Here is a 13,697-nt window from a genome sequence, read left to right as displayed (position 1 = left end):
CCCTCCTCTTCCTGCCCCTGCTCCATCCTCTCCCCTGAGCAATGTGACCTGGGGGGTTACTGGAGGGCCTGGCGCAGGGCAGCAGCAGGGGTCAGCCCTTCCCTCCCTACATTCTCATTGGTGGCAGGTGCTGGAGGGACGCAGCAGTCTGCTCTGCCCAGCTCCCCTTTCCCAGCCCAGCCCCCCAAGTGCTGCAGGACTCGGGAGAGCAGATGGGGCTGCGGGCAAGCGCTTTGGTTCCTGCCCTGGCAGCGGAGTGAAGCCAGTTGGGTGAGGGGGCTGGAGCAGAACAGGCTGCCTGGTAGCTCCAGCTCCCGCTGCCATGGTGAGTGGTGGGGGCAGGGCTGACATCTCTTGCTGCACAACACCAGGCCTCCCCAGATAACCCCCCAGGCCACCCTGGCCACACAGATAACCAGGGGGACTGTCCCAGCCAGAGGATGGTTGAGGTGGCCGCCGTGGGGCCCCAAAAGCGCGAAGGCTGGGACAGTCGCTCTGAGCTGTCTACGGGCGAGATGACGGCCCCAGGCTGTTTCACAAGATCGCTTATTCGCATGAAATCCAATGGCTTCCTCCCGTCTGTCAGCTGAAAGAGCTGCCAGGGATGAATGAGCCCCAGACGCTCTGCAAGGCTGGCTAAGCATCTAAAACCATCTTTGGTGAGGTAATCACTGGCCTGCCTCAGGAGATCCCCTCAGCCATAGCGGAGCCCCTGCAATGGTCGCCTGGCTGCTTTACTGTGCTTCAGCAGTTCTAGTTACTTTTAGCTGTATTCTCGGGCTTCTCTGTTCCCTGGGGGCTGCTGCAGAGTGTTCAAACCACAGACAGCATGTGTGAGGTCCTTCTCTTCTGAGAAGATGTGCTGAGAGTCTCCCCTTGGGCATGATTTAAAAGCATGCTTAACTTCAGGCAGGTGACCAAGCCTATTCCATGAACTTGAAATAAAACGTGTGCATGACCGTAGTCCTTAGAGGGGCTCCGAGTACTGCGCAGTGCCTTCTGGATTTAATTCATAAACCAGACTGAGTAATCACAGCTTTGTGAGTATGTTGGGTGCGTGCTTGAGGGGGGCACCTCAGATATGATACACGGAGCACTTCACACTTGCTTTCTGCTGAGTGCATCAACTACAAATTTTGAGATTCTTAGTTTGACACATTGCTTTTCATAAGGAACCAAGAAGAGGTTCCTGGTGTAATTTTGAGCAGTTCTGACCAACTACATAATTAAGAGCGGCTGTTGCTCAGCCGGCCCGTTGGTGAATTTGTTACCTGTACCTGATATAACTTATTTACAGCTAGAAGCATTTTGTACCAGCTAATATCTGATTAAGAAAGAGAACTGAAACCCAGAGGGAAAGGATTTAAATAGATGGTCTATTTTGTTTGTATCTATCCTTCATTCAGTTTCCAAACCTCTGTCACGTAAAACAAAGGTTTTGATCAGCGGAGGAAAAGGCTCCTCCTACATAGCTCCTGCTATGAAGAGTATAAAGGAAGTTGCAGAAACTGCACGAGTCCTGAGAGAGTGAGGTGGGTGCACAACCGTGGAAAAAGACCCTGAGCTGAAAAAAGACTCACTATACATGTAGCTGGACCTGGAGTTACCGGGGTGGTTCTTCGCTCTCATTGAGTTAGCAAACCAAAAACAGTAGGTGTAACTGTGGTAGCACAGCAAGGGCTGGCCCCCAACTGGAACCTGTGTGCAGGTACTTGGAGCAGAGCGCCATGGTGCTAGGGCTACCCTATTACTTTTGGCATGCTACCTTGATGAGACCTACTGCACTAATGTCTCCAGGAGCTGAGAATCACAGCCCCAGCTCCCTGTGTAAACAGCCTGAAATCAGTACTGTGAGCAGACTCAAATCCATGTAACAGTGAAGGGGAGAGACCAGGTGGGCGAACAAGTATCTTCATTCCTGTTTTAGTAGATGTCACTGCTAAGAACTGCTTCCTTCTTCTTCATGCCATGGCGTGTACAGTTCAGACGGCAAAATTTGTTTTGTTCCATTGTTGCATGTAATGTTGCTGGAACCGTGTTGTTTCCAGGATCCCGGAGAGACAAGATGGGTAAAGTGATATCTATTATTGGACCAACTTCCATTAACAGAGGTGGCAATCTTATGGGAAGGCTGAGTGGGACAAGAAAAGCTGGTCCAATAAAAGATCCCACCTGATTTACCTTGTTTTTCTAATATCCTGGGACCAAGATGGCTACCACAACACTGCCTATGGACAAGAGGGATATATTTTATTTATTCCTGGCTTCCTAACCATCCCTACATGTGAAAGGCTGTCACTGAGAACAGAGAGCCTGGGCTATTTTTATGGACAAGAAAACATCTGCCACTACAGGGGTTAGGATAAAAATATCCAGCCCCAAACATGTGGGAAGCATTGAAATCCTAGGCATCAAGCCAAAGCCAAACTAGCTAAAGGGGAGAGGGGTTGTTTCTCTGAGGTTGCTGGCATCTCCTTCTACAGCAGCTACTACCTGTATCAGAGGCAGGACACCTAGACAAGTGGGCTGCTGCAGTATAAGTGATCCCTGAATTCCTGCATGGGGGCAACTCCCTCCAACAGGCTGTCTTTCCCACTCATCCCCCTCCTAGGGAAGGGCAGCCAGTCTGAGCTGCCGTAGAAAGCAGGTTGATCTCTCTCGGCCTGCTTCCTCCCCTCAGGAGCCAACACTATTCCTGGGGGTGGGTATGGGGTGGGGAATAGGACAGGGGTCAGCATCTCAGCATGTCTTTGCTTTCCCCTCTCCCTCCCACTTCTATAGAGCCAGGAACAGTTCCTCTGCTTCTGTCACCTCCCTGCACTGATTGTTCTGGGATGGGCGGAAGATGCCCTGGTGTGGCAGGAGGAGCAGAAGTGAGGCTGGGCAGGAGGGGAGGACAGAATGGGTACAGGAAGAGAACAGGTGCGGGGATGAGGGACAGGACTGATGTAGGAGTTGGAGCAAAATTAGTTCCTGAGCAAAGGGACACACAAAGGTAGGGGAGAAGCGCCGACACCAGGAACCAAGTCACCTTAGCCGTGTCTACACGTGCACGCTACTTCGAAGTAGCGGCACTAACTTCGAAATAGCGCCCGTCACGGCTACACGCGCCAGGCGCTATTTCGAAGTTAACTTCGACGTTAGGCGGCGAGACGTCGAAGTCGCTAACCCCATGAGGGGATGGGAATAGCGCCCTACTTTGACGTTCAACGTTGAAGTAGGGACCGTGTAGTCGTTGCGTGTCCCGCAACTTCGAAATAGCGGGGTCCGCCATGGCGGCCATCAGCTGGGGGGTTGAGAGATGCTCTCTCTCCAGCCCCTGCGGAGCTCTATGGTCACCGTGGGCAGCAGCCCTTAGCCCAGGGCTTCTGGCTGCTGCTGCGGCAGCTGGGGATCCATGCTACAGGCACAGGGTCTGCAACCAGTTGTCGGCTCTGTGTATCTTGTGTTGTTTAGTGCAACTGTGTCTGGGAGGGGCCCTTTAAGGGAGCAGCTTGCTGTTGAGTCCGCCCTGTGACCCTGTCTGCAGCTGTGCCTGGCACCCTTATTTCGATGTGTGCTACTTTGGCGTGTAGACGTTCCCTCGCAGCGCCTATTTCGATGTGGTGCCGCGCAACGTCGAAGTTGAACATCGACGTTGCCAGCCCTGGAGGACGTGTAGACGTTACTCATCGAAATAGCCTATTTCGATGTTGCTACATCGAAATAAGCTATTTCGATGTTGGCTTCTCGTGTAGACGTAGCCCTTAACTGCCGTGAAGCTGACAACACTAATTGTTACGCATTGGGAATAGGCAGGGAAGGGGGAGCCCAAAAATGAAAGCGGACTAAAACCACACCGTACGTTTTTTAAAAATCATGGTATGTTTGACTCCTCATTTTGTACCACTGCCACTGGCAATTCTGTGTCCTTCAGCAGACATAAAAGTCATCAGCAGGTTTGGCAATTTCTGCTGCCGGGCTGGCTGTGGGAAAGCAGGGGCTGACCTGATGGCCCTAGAAGGCTGTCTGGAGAATGCACCACAGTTTGAGGAGAGCTACTTTCCAGCCAGCAAAGCAGCTGGGAGTTCCTGCAACGTCATCCCTGGATACAGACTGAAGTTCAGTCGGCATGCAAGGAAATGATGGGCCAAGGAAAGTAAAGCCCCTGAAAGGAGCAAAGTAGTGCAAGCGAGGCTACCATAGTTCATTGTGCTAAAGAGGTGCCATCCTACTATTGAACCCCACCCTTTCCAGCTGCAAAGAAATCGACAAGCTTCCATGTTTGGAGGCCTTTTAAAAATTCTCACATACCTTTAATAAGAATCTTGCTAGTAGAGATGGCTGGTAATTTCCTGCAGATCAGGCATCTGTAACTTTACCAAGCAGGACTTGATATCAAAATTAAAGGCACCACGCCTCCTCCTCAGCTCATTCTTGGACCACAAAGTCTGCAAAGAAGTCAATTTGCAGTGTTCTGTCAAACAACTGTCTCGCACCTCTGAAAAACCTATCACAGGTCAGCAGCTCAAGCTCTGCGGCCCTGCTCCTGCAACGCACTTGTGACAGGGTTGGGGGTGCAAAGCAATGAAGAGTGCTCTGAAAGTGGGCTTTAGCTGCAACGTCAAGGGGGCAGACAGTTCCAGGTAGAGTTGCTCCCTGTCCAGGTTTTCTCAGGATTATCCCTTTTTGAAAGTCGGTGTCCTGGAAAATGTATATAGCTGCCAGCTGTTTTATGGGCTCAGGGTCATGCTCCATATCCCTATCTTTTGCACCATTGAGTTGGTGACCTTGGGGGATGGCTGATTATGACAAACCAGTCTTGGGCAAAAGGAAGACTTTACATGTAGACTTTCCAATAAAAGCCATTGAGGTCAACATCAATTTGGCTCTGACTCATGCAGGTAGGATGTGACTTTGAGAAATGGGAGTCTTCTCTGTGGACAACCAGGAGGTGGGACTGCAGCATGTGCAGGTGTACTGGAGCTAACTCAAGTAACCAGCAATGAAACTGCAAAAGCATTAGCAGCTGCATGGGTTCACCCATGACGCAAGGTGCATGCTAGAGCGCTCGATGAAAGCTGACTGAGGTATGCCTAACTATGCTGTGGTCACACCTTCTAATTGCACTGTATGTGGATGTGAAGAGGGAATAATAGTCTCTGGGGTAGGTGCTTTCTGGGAAGCAAACTGAGACCAGGCTGATCCTGGGAGCTCCTGAGCTTGCAAGGAAAATGTCATGTTGGGCCAGTTCTTTTCCTGTAACTTCTAAGGGAAGCCTGTCTAGCTGAGCTCAGAGTGGAGAATAAAGTTAGCTGAATCTAAAAATTCATGAGAGTGGTTTTAAAAGAATATTTTTTGAGGTTTTGTTCTACTCGCTAATGAACACACTTGTTCTAAGGAGACCATTGTTCACCATGTATTACTGGTCACAGATTCCTGGAGGGAAGTGTTCAGTGCAACCTACATGGGAAAAAGCAATTGGCTTAGACGGGCTGCTGGACCTTGATTGGTGTAAAAGTGGGAGAACTGTGGACAGGTAAAGGCATGAAACCAACACCTGGGAGGAGGGGCACTCTGGGACAAGAGGGGCAGGCAGGTCCCTAACCACGACGGCACTCAAGCAAGAGTGTCACTTTTCTCAAGTGCATAGTCCCACAATGCGTTCAGCCCCATTACCTGTACGCTGAAGGTCTCTGCAGGAGCAGGAACCTGAATCATTTTTGAACCAGGTTTGTCAGCCTCTGCTGTGTAATAAATACATGTTACCATGACCTCACATGAAGTCTCTGAGTCATTGGAATAGTCGGAGGAGTCCAGAACTGCGAACCTTGGGAGATCAGAAGCTCAACGCTGCTCATATTGATGCTAACAATACCAAAGTTCTCAAACATTCTCATATTAGGGATCACAAATTAATACACAAATTACTCATGGGCCACTGCTCCTCTCATTCTTAATCACACTGGCCACTCCACCTCCCAGTGGCCATTGAGTAATACCCGCCAAGCTGCCACAGCACTTGCTTCCCCAGAACAGTAACAGCAGGAAAGCACTAAAGGTAGTTACGTTTTCGATGAATGTATCAAGTGGGGACTCCTCCAGTCACCTCTGTCCAGGTATCACTTCTTATTTAATATCATTAGTGCTAATCTTTTGGTTAACAGGCAGGCGTGCTGTCTTTGAACAGACACTAGGCATCATTCATCTTGTGTGGGCTATTTCCTTGTTGCATTGCTTTGGCAGACAGCCTCCCATGACAGCTCTAATAGTCCCTACTCATGCTTTGACCAACTGGACAGACCTCATCCAGCTTGCATTCGCTTCCTTGTAAACCAACCACACACTGCTCAGGGAATTCTTTGCTCTTAGAGGTTTCCTGAGCCCCTTTAATTTTTTTTCTGGAGACAAATTTTCTTTACCATTTTTGCCCCATCACTTACTACTTCGTAGCTGAGTGATTATGCAGTGTTGTAGAGGTGTCAGTCCCAGGATTTTGCAGAGACAAGGTGGGTGAGATAATATATTTTATTAGATCAACTTCTGTTGCTGAAACAGACAAGCTTTTGAGTTTACATAGGGCTCTTCTTCAGGTCTGATACTACAGCTAAATGCAAAGTTTGTTTAGCATAAGTAATTAACATATATTCCAAGGTTAAGAGGCTGGTTATGGTGGAAAGAAAAGCAGGGGGGAGGAAACAGTGGAGGAAAGGGATGTTGTTAGTGGATTATAAATTGTTGTAATAAACCATAAGTCCAGTATCAGAAGGGTAGCCGTGCTAAACTGTATCCTCAAAATCAACGAGAAGTCCTGTGGCACCTTACAGACTAACAGATCTTTTGGAGCATAAGCTTTCATGGGCAAAGACCCACTTTATCAGATGCATTATCCAGAGTCTCTGTGCAGCCCATCAATTTTAGTGTCTTGCAAAGTTATGAATTAAAGCTTCCAGACTCGTCTTTTGAAAGTGTTGTGTAGATTTCCTTTGGGGACTTCTAAGTTAGAGAAGGGGAGATCACTTTATGAAAAGTCTGGGATGTACACAAAACCACCTTCACTGAACAAGGGTGGAGGAGATGATAGCATCATGGAATGGACCTCCCAAATACCCGCCATTTTGATAAATAAATGAAACCACATCTGACCAATGCCCCCAGTTGTCACCTATTATCCCCCACTGGAGCCCATCTAAGGTGTCATCAAAAAATTACCACTCAATGGGGAACCCATCCAAAAGAAATATTTCTTGAATCTCCTCATCTGTCCTTCATGCCATCCCCACAACCTACCCAAGCTCAGGATTAGAAGCAGATTCCCAAAGACCAGGACATACCAACTCCAAACAGCACCAGGCCCTACCAGAACAAGAGATGCTAAACCTACAGACAACTCCACTGCTACAAAGATCAGCACACCCTCACAATACGCGCTTTGAGATCCTGTACCTCATACAGAAGTCCTGTGGCCCCTTACAGACTAACAGATATTTTGGAGCATAAGCTTTTGTGGGCAAAGACCCACTTCATCCAATGCATGAGATGAAGCGGGTCTTTGCCCATGAAAGCTTGTGCTCCAAAATATCTGTTAGTCTATACGCTGCCGCAGGACTTCTTGTTCTCAAAGATACAGACTAACTCGGCTACTTCTCTGATACTTGTACCTCATACAGTGCACTAACTGCTCCAGTAATAACTGTGTGGGTAAAACCAGACAATCCCTGCACTGTTGAAGGAACTCACGCAGGAATGTGACAAAAGACAAAAACACCACCTCACCTGTGAGTGAACCTTTTCCTTCCTGCGATTTTTCTCTGTCTGAACTCTCGGTCCTTATCCACAAAAGAAACCTGAACAACACATTCAAAAGACGCGCCTGACAGCTTAACGTCATGATTTTGCTAGACACTAAAAATCATGAACTGAAGAGACACACTGGATTTATGAAAACAACAAGAAGTCCTGTGGCATCTTATAGACTAACAGATATTTTGGAGCATAAGCTTTTATGGGCAAAGACCCGCTTTGTCGCATGGTGAAGCGGGTCTTTGCCCATGAAAGCTTATGCTCCAAAATATCTGTTAGTCTGAAAGGTGCCACAGGACTTCGTCTTGTTTTTGAAGATACAGACTAACTCAGTTACCCCTCTGATACTGGACATACGGTTTATTACCACAATCTATAACCTACCCCTCCTCACATGACTGGATGGGTCCTGCAGAGGTGACTGCAGGGGCCTCGGCCTTTTTCTTCTGAGGCCCTACTTAACAGCAACCTCTCTTCCACATATCCAATAGCTTACAAATCAGGGCTAGCATTAGGGGGTAGCATGCAGAGCAGTTGTCTGGGCTTATACTACAGGGGGCCCTCAAAGCTAAGTTGCTTCCCTTTCAGTCAGGCACAGTGGAGCTCAGTTTTCAGCTTCCACCATGTAGGGCTCGGCCTTCCGCCTCAGCGCTGCCTGGTTTAGTTTTGTGAAGCCTCTGAAACCTATGGGCAGCCACCTCACCTACCGCTCTGAGGGCCTCAGTCCCTGGCTGTGAACTGCTGGGTTAATGGGGCACTTTACCTTCGATGGTGCTTTGAAATACATGTTATCTACTTGTGCAAACACCTGGATTTTGCTGTGACAGTCTGAGTAGGTTTCTCAGACCTGAAAAACTCTGTGAAGCTGGAAAGCTCGTCCCTCTCACTATCGGAAGCTGAGACAGTGGACTATATTACCCTATCCACCTTGCAGCTGAGTGATTGGGTTTGTCCCGGTCTCATGCTGCCCTGCCTTTTGTATCACCTGTTACAAGATCTAACCCTAACTGTAGTTTTTCCTTATTTGACATTATTTAGGTCAGCAACCACTTGCACCTAACAAGACCATTCATACACACTCATCTCAGGTTAATTTTGTCCTCCCCATTGTCCCTCATCTGGTCAGTCACTTGTCACCTTTTGGCTAAATCTAGGACTACAAGTTCTCTGGGACCAAGACAGTTTTTGTGTTATTTGTCTGTATAGCACTGAATGCAACTGGGCTCTGGTTCTTGACCAGCCCAGAGGCTCAACAGTAGAACTAGTAATTCAAAATCCTAACTACCAGCCATTTCCAATGTACCATTCCCTTGCCTATACCAAGATCATGAGGTTCTTCTTCTCCTTTATAATTAGGCAACCACATTCTTTTCAGTCTTCCATACTTCGGTAAGATCATACCTCTTCATGGCATGAAATACTCTAACATTGGAGAGTTGTATAGTAACAGAGAGGGAGTAGTGCTAGTCTATATACTATCAAAACCAAAAGCAGTCAAGTAGCACTTAAAGACTAACAAAATAACGTATTAGGTGATGAGCTTTCGTGGGACAGACCCACTTCTTCAGACCATAGCCAGACCAGAACCGATTTAATATTTAAGGCACAGAAAACCAAAAACAGTAATCAAGGTGGACAGATCAGAAAAAAAAATGACCAAGGTGAGCAAATCAGAGAGTAGAGGGGCAGAAGGGGCAGCGGGTCAAGAATTAGATTAAGCCAAGTATGCAAACGAGCCCCTATAGCGACTCAGAAAATTCCCATCCCAGTTCAAACCACGTGTTAAGGTGTTGAATATGAATGTAAAAGACAGTTTGGCAGTCTGTCTTTCAAGAGCGTTGTGAAAAGTCTTCTTCAGTAACACGCAAACTCTTAAGTCATTAACAGAATGGCCCACTCCTTGGTGCCTTAAATATTGAGTCTGTTCTGGTCTGGCTATGGTCTGAAGAAGTGGGTCTGTCCCATGAAAGCTTACCTAATAAATTATTTTGTTAGTCTTTAAAGTGCTACTTGATGGCTTTTTTGTTTTGATTGGAGAGTTGTGATTGATTTTGGGAGTTTCTCTTTCATCTATTGAGTTTCCTGAAATCTATCTGTAGGGAAGGGACGGTATTCTGACTGCATGCTGGAAGAAAGCGCTCAGCACATAACGTAGCACCATTAAAAAATAATCACAGTGATATTTCACCCCTAAGTTTGTGTTGACAAGACAGTCAACATAATTCTGCTTCAGATCCCTGAGTTCAGAAACAAACTTGACTCAGCAGGGCTGGAAATGTTGAAGCAGTGACAGTCTATGGGCTAGATTTCTTGACCCAAAGGAACCCTAAAGCAGGCAGATCCGTCCAGCTAAGCACTTTGCCAAATAGAAAGGGGAACCCCAACTACCTCCTTCACTCACGCTTGGAGGGCCCTGCTTAGCAGGCAGCACTGAGAGAAAAGAACCTGGCTGGAGTCCAATAATCCCCCCCTAGTGTGGCCCCTAAGGACCTCAACACGTTGACACAGTTTAGAGCAGTCTGAGGATTCTATAACCACGTTAGTGGCTGGGTTAGAAGAAAACTCTCACATTTGTGGAGCTACAACTGTTTGTATGACTGGTGGCGGATATCTACAGCAGGGGACGCCTCCCCTAACCCAGGTTGTGGTCCTGCCCGTGCTTTGCCCTGAGGCCCTTCGCTCGCTCTGCCTCTGCCCTAAAAACAGCAGGAGCTCAGCTCTAGCTGGTGGTCTGGGGCTCAGGTCAGTCCCTGGGGGGAGGAGCTTCCAGAGGCAGCTGAGGCCAGTACTGGGGCCAGCTGGTGCAGGCAGGCTGGGGTCATGGGAAGGGGATGGGGCTTTGGTGGGTGGGCAGCAGCGAAGCCAGGGAACTAACTTCCCCAAAGGGGGTTTCGTCCGACACCCATGTTTATGACCCCCCTGGGCACAGCAGCACATCTAGGGCTAAATCTAAAGGGGAGGGTTAATTAGCTACCTGCATAGTGGCCGCAGCAGCAGGCAATGTACATAGCTGGGAAAGAAAACAGCAGCAAGTTGTATTATCACAGAAGTGACAGCGGCATCTGAAGGGGAAGAGAGTGAGAGAAGTGAAATTCAGAGTTGTAGCATGCAGTCCGAGCTGTTGCACTCCTTGGCGTTGTGATGGGAAAAGAAGAGACCCTCAGATATCAGACACCCTTGGCACCACAGTCACTATTTCTAAATATGAATAAACAAAAAGAGGAGAGTGGCATAAACTGACTAATTCTGTCTATGCACTCAGTGGGCATGTTACAGTGTTTCCAACTCCCGCCTTCATCACGAGACTTGCAGTGTTTGCTGTTATTCTGCAGAGCACGCTACTCAACAGAGCAACTGCAAAAGAAATTCAGCTTCTAGTTAGAAGGAAAACTAAGTTCAGAATCCTCCTAGTTGCAGGGCAAAGCTTTAAAATAGGACTTGTGTCTTGAGTACTTAGAAACCAAAGGTGGAGGGAAAAAAAAATAAAACCCTCCAGATTTTTAAACCAGTATCCTCCTGGTTTTCTGGGGCAGCCTCCTGATTTTTGAATGTTTGAGGCAGGTAACAGTGGGAAACAGGTGGGAAGAGTGGAGAAAACAGACATGTCAACTCTATAACTACTGTGGGCTGCCAGGGGAATGTCATACTAGTAAAATACTACGCCGACACATTGAGAAGGGGGAAGGTTTGCCACAGAACTCATTTCTCAGTACTATTCATGCAGTCTGACTTCAACGGACAGAACCAGTCATCTCATGTTCTGTTATGATTTTATGATTTCATCAAAGTCTCTGCACTGAAGGTTAAACCAAAGCTCACAGTCAACCCAGAGCCAGGCAGTATTTTTTTTTTAATCCTATCCACTATTAATTATCATCAGCTGCCACTGACTGGAGTCACTGACGCTTTTGTTATCACAAGGGTGTGTTCTTTTCAGTGAAGAAATATGTTTCCTATTGTGAAGGGAGTGTTATTCTTCACAAGGGAGATAGTAAGCACCCCTATCGCTTGCAATGACTGCTGCTCAAGGCAGTACTGAGCATGGCTTGAGGGCTTAGGACCTCTCAAACTAGATTTTACAGACAAGTTCTACTTCGTAGCCTTCGCTAAAAAGAGCCTGTACTATGTTATCTCATGTGGGCTGTGGCATGGCTGACTACATTTAAATATAAAGCATGGAGCATCGGTAATAAAAACAAAACACAGAGCACTTTAAATAGAATTAATCACTTGCCTTTCTGTCAGAAATCAATCTTATTTCTGTTCTTCTTGTGTTTCTTCCTTGGAGGAACATGAAGGTGCCGTGAAGTGGGGCTGCACTGCTGGTGACGAGTGCATCGTGTTTAAAGGAACCAGCTCCAGGAAGTAACCACCTATAGCGTATTATGAAATTAGCAGCCTCAGTAATGAGTAAACCAAATTGCCAGTTCAGGGGAGAAAAAATGAGTTAATTTATGCAAATACACAAAGAATTTGATTTTGCTGCGTTTACTCATGATAAGCAGCACCTTGCCCCTCAATAATCCCTTTGACTAAGCGCTGGGTGCTTGGCGTTTTTGAAGAATAAATTAGTGGAGTTTATCAGAGGGGGAGCCAAGTTAGTTTGTATCTTCAGACACAGCAAAAAGTCCTGGGGCATCTTAAAGGCTAACAGATATTTTGGAGCATAAGCTTTCGTGGGCAAAGACCCGCTAATCTCAGGGTTTATCATTACAAAAATAAAGGGTGCTGATTGACATCACCTGCAGAAGGAAATATCTGCATTGTCTATATTCAGGATTGCACCTGAAAGTATATCAGTTTTTAGAATATGCTCCTAAGACAGTGACTGAGAGCAACTAACTTTACTCTCTTCAGCAGGGTAGAAAAGAGCAGAGAGCGGGGAACTGACCGCGTGGGGAGGGATACAGAATTTTGCACCATTATGTCAGGATAATTGAATCCAGTCCAGGACTAGTGATCTTAGCATACTTGGTGCAGAAATCAGACGCCTTGAGGAAAGGAATATCGGAATTTCCAACTTAGTGTCCCCAAACCTCATGGATTTCAGTTGCCTGGGTTGTCTTCGTGGATTTCTGTCCTATGTATTGCTTCCAGAGATTAAACTGCTTTCACTTAAACTGCTGGGTCTTCCAGAACAGGGGTTGGTGCACTGATCGGGAAAAATGGGAAAGATTCCCTCGGCACCATCACTCTTTGTCAGTGGGTCAAGAGACTAAAATCATGTTCATGTTGTGAGGAAGAACAGATATGGAAAGGAATGTCTATACTTACCAGAAGATCAACCCCGGGGGCCATTTGGCAATTTGGCACCCCCTAGTGGAAACAAAATGAACCATCATGGCTCGACAGTGGACCCTGGTACACCTCATTCTCATGAGGAGTAAGGGAAGTCACTGGGAGAAACTCTCCCCGTGACCTCCCTCTGTGAGGGCAGGCTGATAAATCTGTCTTAGATACGTTGATTACAGCTATACGTCTAAGGTTGACCTGCCCTAAGAACAAGATCTCTCCAACTAGCCTCAAACATGGCCTGTGCCTTTGGACTGTGTCAGGCCACATCACTTACCTCTGGGAAACCTTCCTTTTGTGTATGTCTCCGCCCACATGGGAAGTCCTTTGTTGTAAGGTTTTAACCAAACAAAAGTGTCCTGGGTTTTACAGAAGCAGCTCTTCAGTTTTTGCCACTTTTCACCCACATTTTGCAAGCACTAGTGCGTCCCAGACCCAGATCCCTGCTTCAGAAGGTGAGATGGCAGCTTGGTAACCTGGAGGGCCCCAGTTACCAAGCCGATATCTTTTCTTCTGGCATTGAAAGCCAGTTCAGCAGTAGTGGACTGGCCCACACACCAGCACACCTGCTATGCCGGTCCCATGCCTAGCACAGCCAGAGTGCCAGCATGATAGCAAACCAT

The 13,697-nt window shown here is 47.3% G+C and overlaps 1 protein-coding gene across 2 annotated transcripts in view; it reads right to left on the bottom strand.

The window, feature by feature from the left end:
* GPR132 (G protein-coupled receptor 132) overlaps window positions 1-12,115 on the bottom strand; it is a 44,364-nt gene extending 32,249 nt beyond the window's left edge. For both annotated transcript variants that reach the window (XR_012646112.1, XM_074998691.1), the window contains exons 1-2: window positions 12,017-12,115; window positions 4,294-4,430 (exon numbers count right to left, since the gene is read on the bottom strand). The gene's annotated coding sequence lies outside the window, so the exon portion shown is untranslated. The remainder of the gene's footprint in view (window positions 1-4,293; window positions 4,431-12,016) is intronic.
* Window positions 12,116-13,697: the final 1,582 nt, after the last annotated feature.

The sequence above is a fragment of the Carettochelys insculpta genome, chromosome 6 (assembly GCF_033958435.1).
Source record: "Carettochelys insculpta isolate YL-2023 chromosome 6, ASM3395843v1, whole genome shotgun sequence".
In the NCBI taxonomy this organism is placed as follows: domain Eukaryota; kingdom Metazoa; phylum Chordata; order Testudines; family Carettochelyidae; genus Carettochelys; species Carettochelys insculpta.
The sequence above is the reverse complement of the archived record's forward strand: the minus strand, read 5'-3'. Positions and strand labels throughout refer to the sequence as shown.